Genomic DNA, 13,509 nt, shown 5'->3' with positions numbered 1-13,509 from the left:
AAAGAAAATCAACCCAGCTGTAAGAGCTGTCATTTTCCAGAAAGAGAAAACTCTTAGAAATATCTCTTTTAAAAACAACCTCAGGAGAAGATCAAAAGTCGAAAGCAAAAGGTTCTCTTCTCATAATCCTATAGTCTATCTGGCCTCCGTCATCACCATCCTCGATCAACCTCTGCCACTGTAATCTCCGACCCATCATTTCTCTGACTAGGGTAAGTACTGTTCTCCATTTTTAATCCCGTTTTTGCCAAAATATGCGCATGCTCATTAACTGTTCATCTTACATGTCGAAACTTACTTTCATGGAAGACCATAATCAACTCCTTAATGTCTTGAATATATGGACCGATTAACGATTCTTAATGTCTTGAATATATGGACCGATTAACGATTTATCTCGACTTTTGCTTTTGACCCGCTTAATAACCACTAGTGAATCTCCTTCAATTTCAACATAATTTAAGCCCAGATCCTTTCCCATTTTGACTGCCTCTAGACATGCAATGGCTTCCGCTGCAAAATCCAAAGGAATATTCTCATGCATTATAGATTTTGAAAACAAAACATCCCCATTACAGTCTCTAACAATGACTCCCGAGCAGGATCTCTAGTTTTTGATGTCCATTGCAACATCGAAATTAATTTTGTAGAACCCTTGCACCGAAGGTATCTAGAGCTCATTAGGCAGTTTTGAGGTAGGGAACGTTTGCTTACTATTGTTTTGCTCGTGAAGATACTTTAAAATAAATCTTGCTGTGTCTGTTTCAGAACTCCTTCGACCTTCATGGATCTACAGATTCCTTGCAGTCCAGATAGCCCAAATGGCACAGACATAGGTTCGGCTTGCATCTTTCTCACTATTCAACATTATCCATATAAACCAATCAAAAAACTCCACCTAAGATAAAATCTAAGGCCAGTCAAAATTTAACTTTCCCCATGTCTCTAGCTGAGAAGGTACGTTCAATCAGCTCTGCTTTCCAAGATCTAGTACTATTTTCAATCAAATCTGCTACCCTCGTTATGTTCTGATTTCTCACCACCTGCTGAATGTGTGAATTTGCAGCATTTAGGACTCAAACATCCTCTTCAATTCTAACGTCATGATCAGTGCCAATTCTCCAGCAGAGACCTGTTAGTAAGAGACCTTTTGCGGCCCATATACTTTTCCAAGTATATGATGGTGAGTTTCCTAGATCCGAATTTAGAAAATCAGTATTCAGGTAGTATTTTACTTTTAAAGTTTGCACTAGAAGGGAATTCGTATTTTCAATTAGTCTCCAGCCTTGCTTTGCAAGAAGGGCAAGGTTGAATTTTGCCAAGTTTCGATATCCCATACCACTATTCTCCTTCAATTCGCATAAGCTACTCTACGAACACCAATGAATCCCACGCCTCCCATACCCTTTTTGCCACCAGAATCTTGCTCTTGTTTGTTCCATATCTTCACATATAGATTTCGATAAGAGAAAACATCCCATCTTGTAAAATGGTCTTGATGAACACTTCTTTCCTTCCCTGCGATAATAATCTTGTACTCCAGTTATCGTTTTTCATCTTGATGCCGTCCTTTAAGTGTAGAAAAGCTCGTTGTTTTCTCCTGCCCAGCATGTTTGGGAGGCCCAAATATTTCTCAGAATTATTTGACCTTCTGACCCCCAATCTATTGGAGATATGTAATTGGACCCTATCATTAGTATTTGGGCTGAAAAACATAGTTGATTTCCCATAATTCACACATTGCCCCGAACAATCTTCGTATTTTTTTAACACTTTTTTGAAAATTTTTGTGCCTTTACCAAAAGCTTCCCCAAAAAGGATACAGACGTCAGCAAACAAGAGATGAGTGATATGAGGGCTTCTTCTGCTTGCTTTAGCTCCACTTAATATCCCTTTCTCCCTTGCAATTCTTAATAAGGTAGATAACCCTTCGCTGCAAATAAGAAATAAAAAATGACACAAAAGATCACCTTGGCGTAAGCCTCTCGTCGGAAGAAACTTGTTACCCACTATACCATTTAGAACAACAGAATAAAAGATTGTACTTATACAATTCATAATGAGTCGAATCCACATTTTATCAAAACCCATTCCGACCATCATTTGCTTCAAAAAATCTTATTCCACTCGATCATATGCCTTGTTCATATCAACCTTAAGTGCCATAACTCCCTTCTGCCCTACCCTTTTCTTTCCTATGGAATTGAGAATCGCATAGGCAAGCAAAACGTTATCAGTAATTAGTCGCCCTGGCACGGAGGCACTTTGAGCTGGATCAATGCAAAAATCCAAAACTTTTTGAAAACGATTTGCAATAGTCTTTGAGATTATTTTATAAAAAACTGAACACAGACTAATTGGTCTAAAATTGAATGGATCTTTCGGGAGAGGAATTTTTGGGATTAAGACAATGTTTGTATGATTCAATACTTCTAAAGATTGCCCTTTATTGAGAACTGCTAAACAAAACTCATTGACCTCTTTCCTCACTATATGTTAATAAGTCTGGAAGAAAATAGCTGGAAAACCATCAGGGCCAGAGGCTTTTGTTGGACCAATACTATTAAGTGCCACAATAACTTCTTCTTCTTTATACTCTGCAATTAACATGTGATTCATCTCCTCACAAATATTTTGGTTCACCCCTGAAAAAAGATGACTAGTATCACCAACCCTATTAGAATGAAAAATCTTCACAAAATAATCCCGTAAAATTCGTTCCACATTTTCCTATTCTGTTTTAAGGATACCATTGTTATCTTCCAGCCCTCATATTTTATTAATTCTACGCCTTTAAGTCACTACATTATGAAAGAAAGATGTATTTTTATCCCCTTGCCGCAACTAATTTGCTCTAGCTCTCTGTTCCCAGTACAACTCCTCATTCTCCATCTCTCAATTCAACGCTAGTTTCACATCCATTATCTCTGCCAAAATATTATCATCCCAGTCCATTCCATCGAGCTCAATTAAACGGTCCCGAAGGTTCTGTGACCGCTTCTTTCGATCCCTCTTTATGTTTTTCTCCTATCACTGTAGACTAACCCCGAGGTATTCCAATTTCTCTCGAATAGCACCAGACTTCTCTGTCCATACTTGATTAATTTTTCACATGAAGAGTTATCCACTAAGATTCAAATTTAAAAAAACTATTCCTCAACGTTTCATATTTGGCGTAGGTTGAATGAGAATTGGGCAATGATCAAAAAATAAGTGGGGGAGGTTTTGAATTAAATAATCATTAAATAAATTCATCCATTCCATATTTGTGACCTCCTGTCGAGTCTCTCCCTTATACTTGTATCTTCGAAGTTACCCATTTCCCATGTAAACTTTTGCCCACTAAAGCCTATATCAACTAGACCGCATTCTTCTAGAATTCTTCGGAAGTCCTCTATTTGTCTTTCATCTTTTACTCGTCCTCCAATTTTCTCATGTGCGTACAAAATTTCGTTAAAATCCCCACATACACACCATGGTAATGAACACCTATTTCTTAGTTGGCGAAGTAAATTCCAAAACTTCTGTCTATTTGATTGACAAGGATTACCATAGAAACCAGTGAATTGCCATTTATGTAGATTATCTTCCTCATTGATCTCCACATCAATATGATAGGCTGAATAATTGTAAACTTGGATTAAATTGTTTCCATTCCATGCCAAACTTAAACCTCCACAAGACCTATCAGCTGAAACATCCAAACCATTATGAAAAGCACACCGTCTCCATACACGTTCCATTCTCTTACTATCCAATTTTGTCTCTATTAAGAAGACTAGTTGGGGACTATAAAGCTTCAACATGTGTTGAAACCTGCAATGTTTAGAGGATTCCTCAATCCTCGGGCATTCCAGCATAATATTTTCATTGAGACCGGTCGGCTGACCAGTTGGCAGCCGCCGATAGAGTCTATGGAAATTCATCTTCATCTTTCAAACTGGACCAAAAAGGCTTTACTATGGTATTGGATATGATAGACCTATTATCAATTTTTGATTTTTTTTATTGCATCTTCACTATTTTCTTCATAATCAAAACCTGACTCCTTAATGAATTTCCTTTTGCCAGGTATGACTTCACTTATATTTGTATCACAGACCTCCTTGCCAAAAGCCCTTCTCTATCTTTTCCTATAGCCCAAAGGATGATTCTTTACACCATTATTGGGCCCCGCCAAATCAGATTTAATGTTGAAAGCAGCCCCTTCAATACCTTTATTTAAATTATATTCTCCTACCTCATATGTAGACCCCACCACTCCAAAGTTTCCATCTGATTCATCTACCTCAATGCACCTGTTTTTAATTAATTTACCTCCCCTTTTATAGGCGAAAATTGAGGTGATAATTCAACAACATTATCACTAAAAGTTAGCTACGGTATCTTCGTCTCTTTATCAACAGAAGTCTTTTCTGAACTAAACTCTTCCATCGTTCGGTCGACCACTCCTATGACTGTTGTCAACCCAGCATCATCTTTGTTCTCCACCTCCTCTCCTGTGTAAAAACACTGTTTCATAGATTTTTTCAATAGTGAGCCAAAGAGTAAACTTTCCTTCCCTAATATGGACAACTTTGCCCTGAGAGTTATTGAAAAAGGATAATTTTCACTATCCTCGTTTTTCTCCCTTCCGAAAATCTCCGAACATTCCTTACTCCCATGACCCATACGACCATATCCAAAACAAAAGGTTGGGAGATTTTCATATTTGAACGGTAACCAGATTCTACTTTGTCCATTCGGAGCAATAAAGATACCCATCCTTAATTGTTTCTGAACATCTAGATTGACTCGAATTCGACAGAACATACCTTTTATCTCAGCTCGAATTACCCCTCCAAAGGTAGACCCTATTGCATGCATTAGGTCCTTCTTGTCACACTTAGGAGGGCATGGCCCCACCTTTAACCGGAACGGAGAATAAATCAGCTTGATCTTATTTCTTTCAATAGGTTGAACTAGCCTATTAAAGATGATTAATTGTTTTTGGAAGAGCCATGGACATTCCTTCATAATTTGTTCCAAATCATCTTAATCTTCAAAAGAAATCGTAAACAAATTCTGACCCGTAATCAGGATCTCAAATTTCTTATTTGTCTTCCAAATACTCTTCAGCTGCGCCTTCAAACTATCTGGATTATATGTTTTTCTCATCCAAACAGAACACAGCAATGTCAGATTCTCATAGGGAACCACTAAAGAGTTTTTCACCGATAGTTGAATTAACTCTTCCTCAAGAAGGGAAATCTCGTTTTGATCCACCATCATGCCAGAGTCACAACTCATCTTCTTCCCCACCACAGCATACACTATTTCTTCGGGAGACCTAAGAGAGCACTCTTGACTCAAGTTTCTTTTTTTATCAATTTTCAAATCGCTGATGAATTTTCAATACCATAACGGAGTCGCCGTTAATTTTTTTTTATAGAGTGATTGACTGCATAAAAAGTTGTTATTATTGTCGAAACTATTTTTTTTTTTAAAAAAAAAGGGATTGACTTTATATTTTGTAAAGAAAACGAAAATTGGGAGTCGCCACTAATCTTTTTTTGTTTAGGTGTGATTAGATTACCAAGAAGTTTGGTCATTTTAATAAAACATTTTGGTTTACTAAAACAACGATTTTGGTCTACGAAAGTTGAGAAAACGAGTTCGGGGGTCGATTACATGCGAGGAAGGGTTAGCACCCTCGTCACGCCCAAAATTGGTACCTAATCGATTAATTAATGTCCTAATGTTGAAAGTTGAAAAAATTTTAAAATAAATTTTTAAACACAATCCCTTTTTATGCATGTTTAGATGACTTGAAGTGAATATTGAGATTCTCTTATTTTGAAGAAATAAAACATCACATCCAGTACGTAGGACACAACATTTCAAACCTTCGATATCAAAATCATCTCATAATTCCCAGAATTTATGCATTGAAAATTTAAAAAGGATATTTGGTCGTTCGGTCAAACGATAAATCGAAACCCAACACGTAGGGCACAATTTCTCGAAATTTTCGATCACGAAATATTGCCTTGTTTAAAAAAGTTTTGAATAAAAATGTAATCGTATGAAACGATTAAGATTCTCTTGTTTCAAAGAAATAAAATCACATCCGGCACGTAGGACACGATATTTCAATCCTTCGATACCAAAATCATCTTATAATTTTCGAAACTCGTGTTTTGAAATTTTAAAAAGGATATTTGGTTCGGTCAAACACAAATCGAAACCCAACACATAAGGCACAATCTCTCGAAATTTCTAAACACGAAATATTACCTTGTTTTAAATAAAACGAATGTACCATTTATATGATCTTTGAAATGCCTTTAATGAAATGAAAATAAATGAAAATATCGAGCATGGCATAATAATTTATGAATGAATATCATAATAATGAATCACGAATACATGAAAATATGAATAAAGAACTTCGATACATAATGGTAATAATCATACAACACAAGTAATTTGGGCACCCACTTTAATAATCGAAAAGAAATAAAATGAACGATAAGATAATTTAAATAAATAATGAGACAATTCTAAATAGATAATAAGTATGGAAAACAAGTTTAGAATAGATACTATAAAAAACGATTTAAAGTAAATGGTATAAAACAATTAGAAACCATTAATATTCAATATAACAAAATAATATATAGGGCAATCTAAAATAAACAATTTATAAAATATTTAAAGATGGCATGAAGGAGTTTAACAAAAATAATATATGAAAAGTAGATTTAAAGTGAATAATATATAAAGATGCATATATATATATATGTATATATATAAACAATTTAATATAGGTAATATATGAATTCTTGAACAAATAATGACAAATAAATTTATAATATCTAATAAAATAATTTGGAATAATTACTGTAAAAAATGTAATTAAATGACATATAGGAAACTTAAACGTAAAATACATGTATAATCTCCAAATAAAATATTTATGATAGTTTAAAATAAATAAATATACATATATAATAATAATAATAATAAAAGAATGTGCAAAATTGGTTTCAATATACATAATAATGAAGTGATTTAAAATAAAATAACTTAAAATAAACGAACTAAAACAGTTCCAAAAACTGAATAAATAAACAAGTAGATAAATAAATAGGTTAGGACTAGGCTGAGATCAAGTTAAAATTCAAGGGAAAAATTATAAATAACGAAAATAGGCCATCGGGGATGTAACGACCCGAATTTTATCGTTACCGAAAAGTATATTTTCGGGTCTCCGTTTCTGAAAAATGGATTCGTAAATATTTATTAAAAATATTTACGAAGTAAAATGAGTAGTTAATTAGAGTTTAATTAAGTGAATTTAATTTAATTAAGAGTAATTAAGAAAAAGGACTAAATTGAATAAAGGATAAAAGTTAAATTGTAGATTAAAAGAAAATGAAGAGGACCAAAATGGCAATTATGCCATTTGTCCTAAGTGAGGCGGCATAAACATAAAAATCTGAGATTTTTATGTGTTAAAATATATATTATATTATATTATATTATATTATATATTATATATTATATATTATATAAATAAGTAAAGAAACATAAGAAACAGAATAGAAGAAACGAAACAGAGAAGAAACAGGGGAGAAAGAAAGAAAGAAAAGGAAAAGGGAAAATTAAAGGTTTGAAGCTTTAAGCTTTAATAGGTAAGCCAATCAAGCCCTTTTTACTTAATTTTGATGTTTTAGAAGTTTTAGAACAAAGTTTTGATGAAATTGAGTTGATATTTTGATAGTTATTAGATTTCTAGATATTGTCTATGTTAAATAAAATGATGGAATTGGAGGTTTATATGATAGAAATTTTGATTGGAATTGAATAAATGATTGAATCGTAAACTAAGCTATAAGTTTTGAGTTTTAGGATTAAATGGAAATAAATTTGAAATTATGAAAATATGCTGGAAATTTAATAGTTAAGTATGAGTTTGGACAAAATTTGAATAGAAATAAAATATAAATTAAGATAGAAAAGTAAGTGAATTTAGTTAGGATTAAATTGAAATTAAAGTAAATCAACATTTTGCACTAAAACTGTTTTAGATAGCAGCAGTAGTCTAAATTTGAAAAATCATAAAAATTATAGAAATCGAATTAGAAGATGAATAAAATATAAAATTAAAGCTTATTGAGTCTAGTTTTTTTATAGAACAAACTATATAAGCAATTGAATTGTAAATTATGAGATATAATGAATTTTGTGAGACAAGATCAGAATGAATTCGGGTTCCCCTGTTCTGACTTTGGAAAATCACCAAAAATTGAAGAAAAATAATTAGAGGCTTAAAGTTATATGTTTAGAATCCCTAATGAGTCTATTTTCAGGAGAAATCAACGGGAATATTATCCGAGATCTGTACTGTGAGATAATTAATTTTTAGTGAAGAAGGGACGAAACTGTCAGACAGTAGAATAGGGGTGAATTTAAAGAATAAATTGTACTTAATGGCTAAACCAAAAATTCTGAAAATTTTATTGTAAGAAGATTTGTGAATCTAGTTTCAGGAAAAATTAGCGGATCTTAATTTAGAATTCTGTAACTCAAGATATGAATTAGTAATGTATTGATGATTATGAATTGTATTAATTTCGTAGTCAATATGGTACCGGAAATCTCGGCTAAGAAAGGACAAGACAAAGTCAACGGGAGTTAGCTCGAAAATTACGGTTTTTATTTCTATAATCCAAACTTAGTTATTATTTGTCATATTTATATACATATGGCAATTGTTAGTGTTAGAATTATGATGTTTTACAATTGGAATGGATTGATTTTGGCATGCGATGAATTTATTGAATTTATATTGATTGAATTTATATTGATTGAATTATATAATATATATGACTTATGTCTAAATTTGAATATTGAATGAATGTTATATTGAAAAATATATTGATTGGAAATATGAGGAAATTGATATGAATATATGAGATTGTGATATTTGAATATTTGGTATTGAAAAGTAAATTGAATTATATTGAATTATGAATTATGAATTAATGTGCATAATTGAAATATATTTGTTGAATTGAATAAAATTGTATGAATTGTGAAAATGGGTAAATATGTGTAATTATCGGAATGAGATATTGATGAAAGAATTATTAAATTGAGAAAGTGAATGAAATACCCTATTAACTAGTCAAATTTGAGTCGGATATAATTGGCATGCCATAAGATCCGGAAGTGTACGGATTTGCCGCTTTATCGATCGTGCACTTTATGTGTCGATTTCAGCACTTCGTGTCGTATCGGCACCTCGTGTGTCGTTTTAGGCACTTTATGTGTCGATATCGATCGGTACTATGTACCGCTTTAGGCACAATGTGCCGTGATCGGTGTGTTTGGGTTGAATCCATGTATCCGTCAAAGTCCGGGTTTGTTAATAGGGTAAATAAGTGAAAGATAAATCGAATAAATTTGATTGATCAAGCTATTGAAATGAAACGAGAAATTGAATTGAGAATTGAAAATTTAGATATGAAATTGAAAATATGAACCAAAGGTTCATGAAATGATTGGAGTTCGAATTGATGATATATGATGCCACTTGATGGATTGAAATGTGATTTGAGATATATGAATCGTATGTATATACTGAAAGCTATCAGGGATAGTAAATTGATATGATATAAATGAAATTGACTGTTATTGAAATGAATTAAAATGGAATATGATTGATAAGTGTATAGTTGAATATAGTTTAATGAAATTGAATTGTGAGTAAATTAAGGTATAAAATAACTGATTATTACTGAATAATTGACTGTTATTGAATAACTGGTTATTACTGAATATTTGATTGTTACCGAATAACTGACTGTTACTGAATAAATAATTGTTCTGAGAGTTAATGAACATTACTGATTGATTAATTGCTATTGAAAAATAATAAATGATTTTGAATTTAAAGTAGACCAAAATATTTGGTTGGAAAGTGAATGTTTGAATTCTCATTGAGTTTGAATAGTTCAATATATATATATAAATTAATACGTTTTATAATTGTTTAAGTGTTCAGATTATAGAAATACCACTGAGTATACCATACTCAGCGTACGGTTTGTTTCCGTGCGCAGGTTGAGTAAAGATAGTACGTTGTATCCCAAGACGATCCCGAATTCATTAAGGTAAAGTATGTTGAGTATTGATAATGGCATGTACCTAGGACGTTTTATGAGAGTCATTTAGGTTATAGAAGTATTGATGAAATGAGTAAATTATGGTTGGCAACGGTATGTAGTATGAATTTTGAAATTTACTAAAAAAAAAAAATTCTTAGTGATTCTAAATTAGTCCCGAATTGAACTTACTGTTCCTATTGGACCGCGAGGGCCCATTAAAGGGACAACATCTTAAAACTAGGATGTGTGTGAATATTTATTTTAATTAATGACCGAAATTGGATCAGATCGATGGTAATGTCTCAGTAACCCTGTTCTAAGAATTCAGATAGGGTTAGGGACGCATAGGACCTAGGTAAAACGCGCTGAAACACATGAAGGGTCGATTAGGAAATTATCCCTAACCTTTATGCGCTGCGTTTCAAGAGGGACTAAACTGAAGCAGACACCACATATGTGGCGAGATTTAAAAGAAACAGAAAAACCAATGAAGACCAAATTGTAGCACGCTCTAAAAACAGAGGGACCAAAAGGACAAATAGCCCTTTTAACAGAAAAACGTGGATCCCCCCTAGAATGGGTCGAGTAGCGTACGGGTCTGCTCATACGGCACCGTTTCAGTGCTGGTGCCTTTGGTGCAAAACGGCACCTTTTTGTTTCAGCATTTAAACCAATTTCTGTTTCTTATTTTCATTTTTGCTTCCGTTTCTAAAAATACAGCCCCCTCCCCCTATTTATCCGAACTTTAAAGGGACCAAACCCTAGCCACCATGCAGCCACCACAAACGGTGTTCGACGGAGGGTGGTCTACTCGTTCTTTAACCCTGTTTGGATCCGTGTTAGAGGATCTAACACCTACAACCGCAAAGAATCAAAAACAAAGTATCATCCCTTTTGTCAGGTTCGATTTTAACGGAGGAGAAACTCCGATGTATACCAACGATTCAAGATTCAGGTGAGTTACTTTCCCTGATCCTTTTCTTTTCCTTTATAAACAGTCCAAAAAAACAACAATAAAAAAACGAAGGAGAAAACCGTAAAGAACTGCAAAAATAAAAAAAAAAAGATCACCTTTTAGCAATTTTAACTTCTGTTTCTATTGATTTTTTTTTAAAAATTCTCCGTAAACATTACAATCCGATCCCGGGCCTTATATAGCCGAAAATACAAGTGATTTGATTTCTTCCTTTTACTGTTTCTTGCTTCATTTGTGTTTTGTCTTCACTTTGGCTTGTTTGCAGGCTATAGGAAAAGTCAACGAAGGCATGTTTTGCCACTTTGGTGCAAGGTCGCAGTGTGGTCGTCTTGAGCGGTGTGTGCATCAAGGCGCACATGGTGGGGAAGTGCATGAGGTGATTCGTAAACCCTAGGGATTCTAAATTGTTTTAGGTGATTGGGCTTTTTTAGGCTTGTAGGAATTGGGTTAGGTAAAATTTGGGCTTCTTTTTTTTTTATATTGTAAATGGACTTTAATAATTTCAGATTTTATTATATATATTTTTTATATTATCGGTTTGGGCTCGAGCCGGGCAAAATAGGCCTCTTACAATTATAATAAAATTTTAAAATCAATTACAAATTGTTAAAACAAATTTTGATGGGCGAAAATAAATCTGAGTTTAAGAGCACGATTATGCGTCAAAAAGATGTTAACACCCTCATGACACCCATTATTAAAGCGGTACCAAATAATCATGAGTATTTGTAAATCGAATTAAAATAAATTTAATTCGATATTTAAAAATAATTGCTCATAATAAAAATAATTTTATATATATAAAATGAATTTTTACTAGATCCAAAATAGTTGGTGTCCTTTGAGATAAATAGTAAGAATACAAGTTATGTTAAAGGTATAATAATAAATTAAGCTTTCAATGTTTATATTTTTTTGTCAATTTGGTCCTTACTCTTTTTTTCAATTAAAATTTGTCATTAACCTTTTAAAAAGAGTTAACTCGCTTTTCTTTACTAGAAATGTTGATTAAAACATTAAGTTTTGAATGATGTTGGCATGACAATCTATGTGTACTTCACACAACAATTAATTTAAAAATATTAAAAATTCTATTGGAACCCACCATTGTTTGAAAAGTCAAATGGGGTGGGCACCGAAAGTAGAAAGTAATATTGGTTGGCAAGTTGGGTTAAAAGTTGGCATGGGATAATTGCAATTTTGGTCCCTAATTGTATAGGGACATTGCAAGTTGATCCTTGAACCTCAACTATAAATAGGCCCAACCATTTCTTACTTTCTTCATCCCATAATTGTTCTCTACTTAAGGCATTATTCTCTCTCTCTATTTGTAAATTTCACTTGTAATTTTTGGAGTGAAATATATTTGGTAGTGCCCGAGGACGTAGGCAAAAATTTGCTGAACCTCGTTAAAATTCTGGTGTTCTTTATTATTTATTTTGCATATTTTGTGAATGTGATTGTAGTGATTTATTGTGCTATTAAATTACGATAGAGGATATTCGCTAGGAAAGACTTGGTATTTAAGTAATCTTCGTGATCTACCTCTCTTCCCTGGGAATTGAACTTAGTGTGATTTTTCAGTACAATAATTTTACTCTTTCACACGCTTCCGCACAACAATTGGTACCAGAGCCAAATTTGTACTTGGGGAATACGACCGTTTACGGTACTATTCACGTATACGGTACTATTCACGATACCAGATCGTTCACGATACATGAGTTGGGTTTGAGGAGAAAATGGCAGCAAAGATCGCCATCGCAAGGACCATCGTGACAAATGCAAAAGTTGAAGTAGAGAAATTTGACGGTACCAATAATTTTGGTATGTGGCAATGTGAGATCCTGGATGTCTTATGTCGCAAGAGCTAGATATAGCCCTTGAAGAAAAACCGACAAGATGGATGACAAGGAGGGCCAAGATCAATAGACAAGCGTGTGGTACAATCCGCCTATGTTTGGCCAAAGAGCGTAAGTACTGTCATGAGGGAGACATCAAGAAGTTATGGGATACATCGAAGAAAAGTTTCTAACGAAAAGTCTTGAAAATAGGCTTTATATGAAAAAGAAACTTTATCGATTCACGATGCACCCGGTATGTCGATGAATGACCATGTGAACTTATTCAATAAAATTTTAGCAGACTTGCTAAATTTGGATGAGAAATTTGAAGATGAAGACAAGGCATTATTGTTGTTGAATTCCCTTCCTGATAAATATGATCATCTTACCACCACATTGCTTCATGGGAAGGACACAATCACATTTGATGCGACAGAAGTGCGTTGTATAGATCCGAGACTCGAAAGAAAGATAAAAGAGATCACAGAGATACAACCGCAGAAGTCTTAACGAAGAAGAGGTCGCTCACACAAAG

At 33.3% G+C, this 13,509-nt stretch overlaps 1 long non-coding RNA gene across 7 annotated transcripts; it reads left to right on the top strand.

Moving 5' to 3' along the window:
• LOC108450697 (uncharacterized) lies at positions 1-11,471 on the top strand. Of its 7 annotated transcripts, none has more exons than XR_008282706.1 (6): positions 1-212; positions 769-957; positions 1,067-1,183; positions 10,110-10,160; positions 10,906-11,109; positions 11,396-11,471. It is a non-coding gene; the product is annotated as an uncharacterized LOC108450697 (long non-coding RNA). The 7 variants fall into 7 exon arrangements; XR_008282705.1 differs by having other exon boundaries at positions 10,875-11,109; XR_008282707.1 differs by lacking the exon at positions 10,906-11,109 and having other exon boundaries at positions 11,396-11,449.
• The last annotated feature ends 2,038 nt before the right edge of the window (positions 11,472-13,509 follow it).

This window comes from Gossypium arboreum, chromosome 5, assembly GCF_025698485.1.
Source record: "Gossypium arboreum isolate Shixiya-1 chromosome 5, ASM2569848v2, whole genome shotgun sequence".
NCBI lineage: Eukaryota > Viridiplantae > Streptophyta > Magnoliopsida > Malvales > Malvaceae > Gossypium > Gossypium arboreum.
The sequence above is the reverse complement of the archived record's forward strand: the minus strand, read 5'-3'. Positions and strand labels throughout refer to the sequence as shown.